At 34.3% G+C, this 15,220-nt stretch overlaps 3 long non-coding RNA genes across 3 annotated transcripts; all 3 read right to left on the bottom strand.

Moving 5' to 3' along the window:
* Positions 1 to 787: 787 nt before the first annotated feature.
* LOC114543627 lies at positions 788 to 1,309 on the bottom strand. The gene is made up of 3 exons (XR_003690136.1): positions 1,289 to 1,309; positions 1,100 to 1,175; positions 788 to 938 (listed from the first exon to the last, which is right to left on the bottom strand). It is a non-coding gene; the product is annotated as an uncharacterized LOC114543627 (long non-coding RNA).
* LOC114543626 lies at positions 1,308 to 13,218 on the bottom strand. Its single transcript, XR_003690135.1, has 5 exons — positions 13,198 to 13,218; positions 4,187 to 4,342; positions 3,897 to 3,960; positions 3,440 to 3,496; positions 1,308 to 1,344 (listed from the first exon to the last, which is right to left on the bottom strand). It is a non-coding gene; the product is annotated as an uncharacterized LOC114543626 (long non-coding RNA).
* LOC114543628 lies at positions 8,727 to 10,028 on the bottom strand. Its single transcript, XR_003690137.1, has 3 exons — positions 9,659 to 10,028; positions 9,152 to 9,360; positions 8,727 to 9,054 (listed from the first exon to the last, which is right to left on the bottom strand). It is a non-coding gene; the product is annotated as an uncharacterized LOC114543628 (long non-coding RNA).
* Positions 13,219 to 15,220: the final 2,002 nt, after the last annotated feature.

The raw sequence follows: 15,220 nt of genomic DNA, 5'->3' as shown, positions 1-15,220 counted from the left end.
TCAATCAGGAAAATTTTGGACCATAATTTTTCGCTCAATCATCTATGAATAAGCGTACAGTACTTCTCTCGTTGGGGTCGTTTTTACGCAAACATCTCTATGTTTCAACTGGCTCTAACACCGTCTAGCAAACCAGCCAATAATGTTTCCCTAGATTGAGTGAAATACAAGCATTCAAAACAAGAAATATTTTTTTAGCTTCATACAAAATTTGCTTTCTTACACTACCTGTCAGGAGACGAGTAATTTCTCAGCCGACCGCTTGTGTATTCCAGCCCGAACGACTGAGGATGGTTTCGATTTCGAATTATTAAAATATCTGACAGGAAAAGAAGTTTGAAAACTATGATATACTATACGGTATATACGGTATATTCTGGAAAGTAACTGGAAAAATAAAACTATTTTAACTCGGCTGGATACTTTTTTTGCAGCTTGGACATGTCAAAAATGGAAACGTGAAATAAAAAAGACGATAAAAGCAGTAAACTTGAATCCAGGTCAGAAAACATTGAGTGTTTGGAGTGTTTTCTTTCAAGGTCAGATATGAACAATTACTGGAACTGACATGGAATATCGCATGACTTAATGAGCTAAGGGGATGAAGGGTGACGATATTGTACGTTTCTAAGAAACACAGCGTTCTTTCAACAGGATCCTAAATTTGAGAGTGTCAAAACGATTTTAAAATGAGAAAAAGGATAGACTCTTAGAAGAATTTTATTAACAACATAACTCACTTTACTCCGAGGAGTTTCTTTATAGACGCTGATGTGATATTTTCGTCATCACTGAAACGAAAAAATTGTCATTTACTGTCATATCCCACATTCTTTACACAGGACAAACGAAATACTGTCTTAATAATATATCATTCAACTGTATTTTCCAAATTTGTTATAAAAAACGACTCCACTTTGATGGAACTTTTCTTCTGCCTAATACCGAGGCAAAAGAAATAACAAATACAGCTCAAAGTAAATTACAGACCTGGAAAAAATTTTGTCAAAAACGGTTAAAACGTAAACAAATAAAGTAACCTGAATATTAGTCATTTTGTCATTTACTTAAAATTTGTTTACTTAAAATGTTCACATACTTTATCGTAACACCAACATTATTGAAAGAAGATTCCATCATCTTTTTCAGCAATTCCTCTCTGATGTGAAAAGATGCTGGAAAACAAAAGCAAAATTGTGCACAAAATGTAAAACTTCAATTTACAGAAATAACTGGTATCTTATCTTTTTGTTATATATGGCTGGTACTAGCAACATCTGGTACATACCATTGTGCTAAAACCACCACACAGACAACAACAAATCCTGTAGGATAATCTGAGACCTAAGTATAGAAATGGAATGAAAGCCTGAGTTGAATTATTCCAATCACAAATATTCAAATGTCTGGCAATATCAAGTATATATATATATATATATATATATATATATATATATATATATATATATATATATATATATATATATATATATATACTGTCGTTGTCAAAAAGGTTGTCCTGAGCAAGTATATGTATATATCGATCACGTGACATTATTATGCATCAACACGCGTGGGATTGTACAAGCGTGTTAATTGCGAGTTCGAGTATAGCAAGGTGCACGATTAGAAAATGCCAAGACCATATTCGGATGATTTAAGTTGGAGAATGGTTTATCAACGACTGTTCTACGAAAGAATCATCGACGAAATTGCAGCACAGCTATTTGTTTGTTCAAAAACCATCTATCGTACTCTCAGCACCTTTTGGAACACGGGTGATCGATGTGAAGCCTTGCCGTATGGGTCGCCCAACAGCGAGCGCATCTTTATTCCCACAAGAAGAATATATTATCATGGACTGTTTACTGCGAACGCCGCAAATACAGTTGAATGAGATAGCAAGCTATATGTAAACCTCTTCAATAGGATTCAAATCAGGACTGTCGTACACTCGTTCTACAACTTCTTGTACATGATGTGTTGGGTGGTTATCTGTTAACAAATATGCGTATTACTAGTTTTAGCAGTTGCATCTTTGTGCATCAACAAGTTTTGTTTAAACAGATATCAATAGATCAAAACATGATCACGAATTCAGTCATCCCTTGAGACATATGTTAGAACAGCGAATTTGCATTAATTATATTCAAATCTCAACCATATAACGAGAACGGATCGCGGGTTTTCCCCATCAAATCGATTTATAGCTGGTAAAAGCTGTTCATCAAGAAAATGGATAAAGGAGCGTGTTTCAAATCTTTCTTCGGGATTCTTCAACAAACAGTTCGCAAGAAGTCCATCACACAATATTGCCGAAATAATGGAATAGCGCGGTGTCCACCGTGCATAGCTATAGTCGCTCACAACAGGCGGTATCCCACGAGCACTATATCCATATTGCTGAGCAATTCGTTTATTCTTAAAACGTAGAACCAAATAAATAAGAGATCTACTAGTTTGTGCAATCCAGTTACAGTAAGGTATTATTTAGTACATACAATGCCTGTTTCATCGAGGAAAACGAGCAGGTTTGGGTCAAAAAGGCTGATTTCGGCCATGAATTGTAGCCTAATATCGTTTCTTCGTTGAAGGGCAATTCTCTGTATCTGAAAAAGAAAATCTGGCTTGAAGAGTTGATAAAGAACAACTAGAAAAGGTGGAATGGCTTGCGTCTTATTAATATAGTTATATGATTTCAAGCGTGCGGTATTGACTATTGAGTATATATTCCAACTTAAATAATGTCATAATGTTCGTACCTTTTTGCGTGTTATTCCAAGTCTATAGAGAGCTCGGCACAGTGTCTCCGGGCCAAATGCAGAGCCAGTAGCATTAATGATATAGCTTGCTATCTCATTCAACTATATTTGCGGCGTTCGCAGTAAACAGTCCATGATAATATATTCTTCGTGTGGGAATAAAGATACGCTCGCTGTTAGGCGACCCATACGGCAAGGCTTCACATCGATCACCCGTGTTCCAAAAGGTGCTGAGAGTACGATAGACGGTTTTTGAACAAACAAATAGCTGTGCTGCAATTTCGTCGATGATTCTTTCGTAGAACAGTCGTTGATAAACCATTCTCCACCTTAAATCATCCGAATATGGTCTTGGCATTTTCTAATCGTTCACCTTGCTATACTCAAACTCGCAATTAACACGCTTGTACAATCCCACGCGTGTTGATGCATAATAATGTCACGTGATCGATATATACATATACTTGCTCAGGACAACCTTTTTGACAACGACAGTATATATATATAATATATATATATATATATATATATATATATATATATATATATAATATATATAATATATATATATATATATATATATAATATATATATATATATAATATATATATTAATATATATATATATATATGAAGACACAGGTAAGTTATCAAGAAACTTGAAAACAATAATAGTACCTCTAACGTCACTGGAACCTTTCGTTCACTCCAATGTAATTTATAACCACTAATCTTCTGCACAAAAATATGGCATATGTTGATGTGGAAATAGTTTGGAAACATTAGCTTTAGCTAGCTTATCACTTATTAAAGAACCCACTTATTAAATTAGAAATGGAATATGGGTCTAATTTTTGAAAGAGAGAGGGGGGGGCATTGATACATTGATGAATTACGATTTGGAATTCATTGTGAATAGTTTCATTTTATACAACTGGAACGATAAGTCCTGACAAAAATCCCTATTTAGCTTGAAGCCAAAATAGTTCCCCGTACTAATCCTAATGCAGCCTCTTTGATGTCTTTCTACGCTGTTTCATCCTGAGGCTGCAGCAACAAAGACAATTTACAGTGATTAGATGTAATTATATGTCTCTAGATGTTCCTACAAATACCTTGCAGTCTCTATAATTACCTTACATGTTCTTTACACGACGGCTTGACGTATCGCTTGAGAGGATCTACTGGACAGTGGCAATCTGGAATTGATAAATGAAATATATATCCTTTTACTTCACTGATGCGTTTGCATTCACGACTCCCGTGTAAAACGATCCAATTTGCGGAAATATAGTTGGGTTCAGGTCAGGAAGCTTTCACTGATAAGAGAGAGTTTTCTACTGAAGTACAGTATCAGCTCATCACGAATGAAGAGGCAAATTGGAGTGGAGAAATGAAACCGTCTGAAAAGGATTGTATCAGTACCTTCTCGATTGTATGCAAAACATCGCAAACTTTCGGTGAATCAGAGGATGCAATAACATCGACCAGAAGCTGGACACCTCGGATCTGCACAAAAATATCCCGATCTTTCGCAATGTGGTCTAAATGTGGCAACACTGAATTCTCAAGTATTTCTCCCTGTAAAAAACAAGGAGTTACAAAACTAGAAAAAGATAATATCGCTAATGTACGGTGGCCCAGAGGTGCAAAACAGAAACGCAAATTCAAAACACAAACGCAAATTCAAAAACACAAACGCAAATTCAAAAACATAAACGCAAATTCAAAAACATAAACGCAAATCATGAAAGCACGAACGCAAATTCAAAACAGAAACGCAAATTCAAAACACGAACGCAAATTCAAAACACGAACACAAATTCAAAACACAAACGCAAATTCAAAACACAAACGCAAATTTAAAACACAAACGCAAATTCAAAACACAAACGCAAATATTTAATTATTTATTTAAATCCAAAACGACCTAGCGCACCACAAATTTAAAGTCAACAATGATAAGTCTAAATATTATTAATTATTGTTGCAAAGTATAATACATTTATAAATGCATTTTTGTCTTTTGGCCTAGTAAAATATAAAATTATTGATATGGAGGAAGCGATCAGTTTTTACTACGGAAGAAATTTTAAGTACAAAACGATACTGGAATGTTTAGAAAAATATCATGATATCAAAATATGTAAAAGAGCGCTCATCACCAGATTACAGGAGTATGGTTTGGGAAGAAGAAGATACAACGCGAATGAAGAACAAGTTAGAGAATGCGTTCAAAGAGAACTACATGAAAATGGCAACCTCTTAGGATACAGATCAATGTGGAGGAAACTGCAATCAAAATATGGCATGCGTGTGCGCCGTTCAACAGCTCAAAGTATCTTAAAGGTGCTTAATCCTGAAGGTTGTGCAGTAAGAAAAGCTCATAAGCTGCAGCGGAGGGAGTATTTAAATCCTGGTCCAAACTTTACCTGGCATGCCGATGGGTACGATAAACTCAAACAGTTTGGGTTTCCCATTCACGGCTGCATTGATGGGTTTAGCAGGCGAATTATGTGGTTAGAGATCGTTCGAACAAATAGCGACCCTCGGGTCATTGGAGGAATATTTCTTGATTGTGTTAAATCCCAAAACGGTTGCCCAACAATTCTACGAACGGACAAAGGGACTGAAAATGGTATAATGGGCACTGCTCAGTGCAACTTACGTCGAAACCACAGAGATCACTATAATGGGATAAAAGCACATCGCTATGGATCGTCACACAGCAACCAGCGTATAGAGGCGTGGTGGGCCATGCTACGTCGGTCGTGGGCATCGTGGTGGATTAATTTTTTTAAAGATTTGGTAGACAGAGGTATTGTTGACACAAGCAATATACTTCAGCTGGAATGTCTTTGGTTTTGTTTCATTAAAGTGATGAGGGATTCCCTAAAGGCTATTAAGGAGTCCTGGAATGCCTATTATGTTAGAAAATCCAGATACCACACTACTCATGGCATTTCTGATCAACTTTTTTTCTTGCCCGAGTCAGTTGACGCGGTTGATCATAAGGTGGAGTGCCTGCAACATGATATCCAAGCGATCGAAGGCAACGTTGCCGTTGAAGATGACGAAATACACAAAGTAATATTTTAATTATAATTTTTCAATATTACAACTGCAGGAGCCAACAACATGGAACGATTCTCTCAATAATTATGAACTGCTAATTGCAGCAGCCCAAGTGTGAACCAAGAAAAAACAACGAAAAAATCTAACAAACTAAGTGAATTCATATTCCAACGTAGTATAAAACAAGTAGGGACCTTAAGCAACGAGAACACGAAAGAAAAACCACTTCAAAAACTTAGGCATATAAAACATAGACATATAAAAAACGCGTAACTGGAAAGCAGCTCTTAAGCTGACCTTTATCCTTACTGGTAAATGGGAGTACGAAAGTACAGTTAACGTCCAGGACGTCAACGTTATCGTTGCTTAAGTTGCCTAATATAAGCCATAGAATTATATAGGAAACACCTTTTTACAAATGGAGGAAATTGCTTGCAATTCCATGTCATAAGCAAAAATTTATCAGCCGAATGTATAGAAGCCACGAATTTCACCGCTAAAAGTTTACGAGGTTTCAAATTAAATTTAACGTTAATTGCTTCAATTGCCACCTATTTAAGTGTTCTTTGTTAAAACTGATAATATGAACTTTACAACAGTATATATAAACTTTACATATATAGTGTGTACTAAAAGTTTTAGTAACTAATATGCATGTTATAAGCAATATGAACAAATAATTCTTATGAGACTTCTAAAGATACAGAAACTCAAGTAATTACTTCAAAAAACATAAAAGAAACATGTAATATTAAACAACTTCTGCCTTATACAAAACGTGGGATAACAAACACCTTAATCACCCATTCACGTCAGTTAGGCGTGTGTTAGAAGTCGCATTTTAGTCGCGTCGAATGCAATTCAAACAATAGATAATGAGATGATAATGAAGTTTAATGAGTTTTATCATCTCATTATCTATTGTTTGAATTGGATTCGACGCGACTAAAATGCGACGTCTAACACAGGCCTTAGACTAATGCCATACAATGTCTGAGTGAGACATAAGACTGCACCATTCCTCTCTAAAATCGCCAAAATCGTTGTAAGTTGATGGGAGCTCTATCACTGCTCCACAAGTATGAAACACTGGCGAACGACTTTAACCAACCAAAGAGGTAAATGCGATAGAAATCTCCTCAACTAAAATAATATCGGATCCGGTGGATATTCTCAAGAAGTGTTTAAGATAATTCGTATTAAGACCTTTGATCCAACGCTTTAAATGACTTAATGATTCATTCTCAGCAGGGGATTTTGGTTCAGCTTTAATGAGCTTACATACTCTGCTCGCAGTAGGAAAAAAAGAGGTGTATATCTGAAACAAGGCGTCGTTAGAAGTGATAAAAGATTTCAAAGGTACTACGATTTCTGACCAACAGTCAATGCATATCTTGGTTTCTGCACCAATTCTTTATGTGCTATTTCAATAATCAGATCCTTAAAGTTTTCAGGCGTAGCAATCTTCTTGCACTTAAAAGCCGTTAAAAGATCTGAAACCTCTTCAGTATCAACACTTACAGAGGAAGAAAGAACTTTTTCTGCGAAGATGGCTTTGGTTCTAGAGATATACTTCATAAAAGAGTTAAAGTACATCTCAGAAGTGACAGATTCCTCCCCGAAAAGACAGCAGCTTAAAAAGACTGGGGATATTTGAATAGGCAAATAGTGTTGTTGCACATAACCTTTGAGTAGGACTCTGGCGAGAGCCTGCCACATTCACTTAGACACATCATGACGAATTATTGGTACCCTTTCAGCTTCACCGAGCATATAGCTATTGCAGATATCTTTCCAAAATATGGAAATCGCATCTCGTACAGCCCCGCTACCTACACCTTTCTCTACAATACCTCTGGGATCGATTATTTGTACACTTATGAACTTGTTTAAAATGTTACTATTAGCAAAATAGTAAAGGAAATCATTCTTTACTTGAGTTCTATGGATAACCAAGACCTCATTTTCCATTTCTTCCAACGATGTCAGGGATATGACCTCACCCTTACAAAAATGTTCTATAGAATATTCCATTAAAATTTTTTACTGAATATCCTATAGAATATTCTAAGGGATTTTGGAACCTATTCTATGGAACGTTCTACAACACGTTCTATAGAACCTTTAATAGAATATTCTATAACATATGCCATGTTTTATAGAATACTCAATAGAATATCCTTCAGAACATTCATTAGAATGTTCTATAGAATACTGGTATTCTATGGAACATTCTAACACATATTCTATGACATCCTATATGAAATGTTCCATAAAATATTTTCAATCTATGGAATATTCCATTAATGATCCTATTGAATATGTGATAAATGTTCCATAGAATATGTATTCTATAGTATATTTTATAGGATAATCTATTAAATATGCTATTGGATGATAAATGGTATATTCAACATGCGTCCATGTTTCGACTTTGAAATATATCACTTTATAACAACATAATCAAAACTTCTTTCTGCCAAGAGTGAGACATACAAACAAATAAAATATTCCCAAATATATGTAACAAATTTATTTACTTAAAGTTCAATTGATGCAAAGATTTAATGAAAATGCCTTGCTTAAATTACATATAAATAAATCTAGAGATTAAAGAAATTGAAATACATATATTATACAACAAAGAATAAAAAACAAGTCCTATAAGTGTCCATATAACTTTAATCTGCATGTAGAACTCTAGTTCTGGTAATTAAGTCTGTCAAATAACCATTTTGTTTCGTGGATAAAACAACTGCAGCCGGTTGTTTGAAGGCTGTTTAGCTTAAATTGTAGTTAAGTAAAATTATATACATTTCACACATTTTGAGGAGGATTCAATTGAAATATTATGCACTAAGTAATTGAAAACAATATGGTGTCACTGAAATTGAAATATTTTAGCTTGGTTTTTTTATGAATGTATAAATTTATTCAATATTTTCTAGATAAAATTATTACCATACTGCAGTTTTCCCACCAAATAAAATGACTGTGCAAGAAAATAGCAAAAATATAACTAGGCTATTATACTAAATATATTTACATGTACAGAACATGTAAATAGTAGAAAATGGAATGTCATATAGTTACTGATGTCCAGATGCTTTCAACTTGGTTTTCTCAACTTGCACAATATTATTAATCTTTGGTGCCATAACTTGTCATATGTCTGCCTCTTTTCCCTCAAACCTTTTTGCACTATACTTTAGACACAGCTAGAAAAGGTAAAACTCATCAATAACTGAACCAAGATATGTATATAAGATATATTAACTTAGACCAGACATAATTACTAACAATTATACTGCTTACCATATATACTCTTAACTTTCTCTGGCTCTGGTTTTGCATCCTTTTCTTTGAATTAAGCTACGCATTTGAAGCCTTTCCAGTGACGGAATGAGAGCAAAGTTGTTCTTGCATCCACGGCACTGCATAAACAAAACCTTTCACATTTAATATTGCTTTAATAGAGCTCCATTTTGACCTTTGGTTAGTGTGATGCTTGGACAAAAGGAAATCTGTAAATTTTAACAGTAAACACACAATTAAACACTTGAGACCTAGCTTATATTTAATTCAATTTTAATGATATATAAAATTTATCTAGAGCTAGTGCAAATGTCTTGACAGAAATAATTTTTAGTTGGAATGGCTCTATATTATGGTGGTATAAATAAAAGGTGTAAATAAAATGTTCAAATAAAAAGTTTAATCTAAAGGTGAATAAAAATTTATGAGATTAATTATAATGGTATACAGAACATATGTTGCCTATACAAACATATAGCATTTATAGCATATACAAAACACACTCACCACTGAATTCCAATACTTTAGATACACATGTTGTTGTAGATGGGTCAATGAACTTTTGATTATTTTTTTAACTTTAGAAATTTCTCATTGCCATGGCCTTTCTTTCTCACGATCCTAGTCACCTTTCACGCATTTACAAAATTATCCATATCTTCTGATTCTTCTCGCATACTAAAGCGCGTTTCACCACCCTCCTATGATTCCTCTTTGACAAATTCAAAGAATGCGTATTTTATGTTAAAATACGAAAGAAAAACGCACTAAATTCTACCAGTATCAGTTATAAAACGTTGAATCAACGGATGACAAACTACAGACAAATACGCGCTCAAAATTTGAAAATAATGCGTGGCGGTTAAACAAGTCCCGCATAACCTTGCGGTCTTGTTTGGCAAAACGCCCGCCATCTAACCTGCGAACGGGCATATTATGAAACAGATATGACTCATATGAGATATGTCATATGTGTGAAATATTCGTGAATTGTCTTTACAAAACGAATGATTTCTGCTGAGAATTTTAACTTTAAGACTTTAAAAGTATGTCGTCGAGAGAACCTTACAAAAAATGCGAATATAATTCTCGACCAATGAATAGTGTAGTAAAAATGTTATATTTTAAATTGCATAAAGGTCTCATTCTGTATAACATATATTCTATAGAATATTGTGTACAGCATATTCTATAGAATATATTGGATATTTAATGTGAATGTGCAATAGAATATTCTATAGCATCTCTAAATTCTATAGAATATTGTGTACAGCATGTTCTATAGAATATATTTTACTGTGAATGTGCATAGAATATTCTATAGCATCTCTAAATTCTATAGAATATGGCAATGGAATATGCTATAGGATAAGAAGTCCTATAGAATATTCTATGGGGTTTAGAATATGTTATAGCATATTCTATAGGATTCTATAGAACATTTTCGTAAGGGCAGTGTTGTTGACGTTTTCTGTTTCAACTAATATATCCAGAAAAATTAAAAATGACTATTCTACATGTGATATGCAATACAATACTCGATAGGAATTAGAGGGCCTTCCATGCATGATATTTCCAACCTTCAAATATATCTTCTAGAAATAAAAAATTTTCAGTGATATTTGTTTCAGTTGCCTGGTTGATAGAGGTAGTTGCTTGTTACCAGAGGTACTTTCTTGGGCATCAGAGATACTTGCTTTGGTGGCGGAGATACTCGCTTGGGTTTCAGAGGTACTTGTTTGGTAATCATAGCAAAAAATTGCCTGCTTGTTAGGAGTTAACATAGTTTGGTTGCTATTCCAGTCCTGAGAATTAATTGTTGGGGGCTGTGTGGTCCTAAATATACAGGAGTAAGAAATTTGAAATGAAAATTTTTAATCAGTTGGTTCTATTTTATTGGTTGTCAGTTGATAACAGTACTGTTTTTACCACACTAAATTCATAATTACCCAGAGATTCATCTTCAGTATTCTCAATATCATTGGCAAGTACAAACATATAAATATAGCATTATAGCAACATTTATGTCATTATTGTCATTAGGTGTTTCTTATAGGCCCTATAGCATTGTAGTGTGGGGCCATCCTAAGTCCTATGTCACACAACATCATGAAGTCCTGGTTTTTGGGGTACTTTTTATATCCAACAACATGGGACTGATTTTAGGGCCAAAAATATAACTTGACCTGATTTCATCATTTCTGTATGGATTTTGTCATAAAAGATCATAATGAGGGTGACAAGAATTAAAAGTTGAAAAAATTAAAACTGATGTTAACATACATGATTGGAGAACTGTACTGTATATGCTTTAATTACATGCAAATCAGTTTGTTATAGGTAAATAATCCTCTTTTAAATTAAGTCAGAGACCTTGCACAAGTACAAGTTGACTCGATTATAAGGCCTTCCAATTGCTTCCTTATATCTCTCAACTGTAAATGGCTGTGAAGTTCCTGGAATAGTGTTAACCAGACCAAAGTCTGGGTACATCAGAACACAATCAAAGTCACCAGAATCCCTCAGGTGTTTATTATGAGCCAACTGCTTGTCCATCCCTAAACTCTTCACTTTACAACTGGAATCATTTTCTTTTTTTAAAATCGAGAGGTAGAAGAGAACCTTTTTTGACTTCTAGCTGCCTTGCTACTCCACATTCTACCAACCCACTATTTATCTATATAATTACAATTTCATAATAATCATAGATTGCATCATGTAAACTGATATGACAACTGTATAAATGCTAAACCAAATGCTATCTACCAAAATAATATTAAGTTTACTATTACTGCTAAGTTGTACTGCCAAATTTATCAATGTCTTATAACTTTAGAAAATATATGATGATAAGGGGGAACCCGTCATGTGTCAATCTCTAGTATAAGTGTGAAATAATAAACAAACCTTTACAATTTCTTCCTTCTTTTTTTTAATGATTTCGTTCTTTCATCTGATTTTCTTTTTTTCATTTCGTTAAAGGTTTGTTGACGTTGTTCTTGGTCTTTAGTTTCTCTGCTTGATCCTCTCTTCAGAAATTCTTCAAAAGTTAAAGTTTTTAAGCCACCACTTGCATTATTTGACATTTCCTTGGGCTTTGTAAGATTTCCGTCTTTTAATGCTGAGCCACAGGAATTGCAAAAATTTTCATTGCTGTTAACACATAGGTTTCCGCACGATGGACAAAACATCTATATATATATATATATATATATATATATATATATATATATATGCAGTTAAAAAATTAAATTTTTATAACTTTATTGACGCCTCATCATATTAATACAATGTAATATTAATTAATACAGTTTTGGTCAAATCAATTGGGAAGTACACAAAGCAGATAAAAATGTTTATATTTAAAAGAGATCATTCCCAAACTAAAACAAAAAAAACTTGCTTATATGCGCAAAACCTAATTCTAGTACAGTACATGATGGGGAATGTGTACCACCTATCATCCAATGTGAATTTATTATACAACTAATATACATATACATTTGCATAAAAATGAATGTTGTGATTTGTGCCAATTCTAAGTTGTGAACACTACGGTACGCTGCGCAAATATATTTCCAAAAAGTATAAAAATGGAAGGAAATGCCCATAAAAATAACTTTTAAAGGTTTTTTAAAATCAAAGCTTACCTTATTTGCAAATTTGATACAAGCCAGATTGGAAGAACCACGTGTTTGTCATGGCGCTAATGCTTGCACTCAGCGAAAATAGGCTTCCTTTTACTGACAGGGTATGTCTGTACCAGTCTGTACTTCCTTTTTCTCCGCGTTCAAGTTGTTGGTTTTGCGTTAGTGTTTTGAGTTTGCGTTCGTGTTTTGAATTTGCGTTCGTTTTTTGAATTGCGTTCGTGTTTTGAATTTGCGTTTCTGTTTTGAATTTGCGTTCGTGCTTTCATGATTTTGCGTTTATGTTTTTTGAATTTCGTTTGTGTTTTGAATTTGCGTTTGTGTTTTGCACCTCTGGGCCACCGTACTAATGTCTAGAAAAATGGACTAAAATTTATTCAAAGTACCAATATTTTATACCTCATATAGTAGAGATAACGTTCCTAATATGTTACAAAGCACATTTAGTACTTTAATTCGGATGGCCGTCCTCTCTTCACATCTAAAAAAAATTCCCATTAGCATAAGACTGAGGCTACATAAAAATACATCACGAACTTAAACAAAAATCAAAATACCAAAATATTACATTATTACAAAATTTTGTCCTCAAAGAAAGTCATAAAATTGTTAGCTAGATTCTGATCAGATTGGCACACAGGATATTAAGAATCAGGGGTATGATGTAGAAACTTTCCAATGGTTTTAAATAATTGCCTTTGGTCACTCCCATTATCTCTAACAATTTCAGAATAGTAACGAGTACGACTTTCCGATAATAGCTCACTGACACGGCGACATGGCTGACTGTATTTTAGACGATCACAGGATTGTTTTGACTTACGCCATACCCGCTCGAGTTTCTTCTGATACGTTTTTCGTTTTTAATTTGTTCAGTGTACCAAGGTGCAGCTGGACGACTAATTATCTCTCTGGTGATAAGTGGTGCATGATGAATCCAGAGTTCTGGACAGCTCTGAGTTGTATTGGTTGACTTTCGCACTAATATCAGCCGTGTTCCCAGTGATAATCGGAGATAGCCTAATGTCATTAAAGAATGAGTCCATATTGATTTGTTTAATTTTACGCGACTCCACGACCCTTCTCTGAAACAATGTTTTTTTAAAATTGAGTTCACATGTAACCGTGTAATGGTCAGATATAGATGGATCATGAACGTCAATAGATTGAACAATATTTCCCTCATGGCAAGACAAGATAAGGTCTAACGTGTGACCAGCAATGTGTGTTGGTTGTTGTACATGTTGTTCGAGATTAAAAGAATCAACAAGATTGAGAATTTTTGTTGTTGTTATATCCGACTTATCGTCTACATGGAGGCAATATAATACGATTATATTTAGTATTTGAGGTAACACATTGATTTGCATACCCATCAGTTCGAAAGACTTAATGTGTGTGAACATGTTCGCCGAGTCCAGAGCTTGACTTTTAAAGTGTTATTGTATAATATACCAATGCCTCCCCATCTACCTTGTTGTCTCGAGATATGTTTAAAGAGTAGCCCTTCGGGGTGAAATTTCCAATAGATATAAGATCAAATTTGTCAGGGTAAGCCAGGTTTTTGTAATCGCAAATATATCAAATTCATTCTCAACCACATAGTCTTTGACTAAATTGGCTTTGTTTCGAATAAACCGGCAGTTGAGAAGACCAAAAGAACAAAGCTGAGTAACAGCTGTATCAGGAGTGTTGGCAATTTTGAATGTAAAGGAATATTGATGAGATTGTTTCTCTTAATTAATATCATTTCTGCCATATATGTTTACAGGCTGATGATTTGCATGATGATAGTGATTGTATAGTGTCGCGGAGGTGTTTGCCAAGTAGGTATTATAGAAAATATTCCTATAGGTCATATGGAACAACCAACCTTTCTGTAGATTCAACTGCCCAAGCATGAACTAAGCTCCTCAGGATTTTAGCGGGTCGAAACGTGTTCATCAAACGTGACTGCTTTCGATGTTGAGACATTTATCCGACTGATTATTATCAAAAGATTGAGGACCAGGATTAGACTAAACATCCACACACATTGATAGATCCTTCTTAAAAGGCTTCGCAATAGGACTAGACTAACAAATCAATGTTTCGTTTCTTTAGCAATCGCAAATGAGACTTTGTATTTAGATTCAAAACCAACTCGTTGTATGTTGACCCGACATCGAAAAGCAATATCTCTACAAATACTCAAGGTTATGCCATCCGCAGCCATTCCGTCCAAATCCATGAAATTAGCATTCTTAAATGCCATATTAATTGGTCGAGATGTACAAAACTCGTTAGATAAAATAAGTATCTTAAAAAAATATATAGAGCTACCGACCAACCGCCATATTGATCGTGAATTAAGCAGTATGGAAACACAATATTCATTTCCATACACGAAAAGGTGGTGATTCAATGATAACATCTCGTTACA

The sequence above is a fragment of the Dendronephthya gigantea genome, unplaced genomic scaffold (genome assembly GCF_004324835.1).
Source record: "Dendronephthya gigantea isolate DGI-Jeju-01 unplaced genomic scaffold, DenGig_1.0 000500F, whole genome shotgun sequence".
Taxonomy (NCBI): Eukaryota; Metazoa; Cnidaria; class Anthozoa; order Malacalcyonacea; family Nephtheidae; genus Dendronephthya; species Dendronephthya gigantea.
This window is presented reverse-complemented; position numbering and strand designations above follow the sequence as displayed.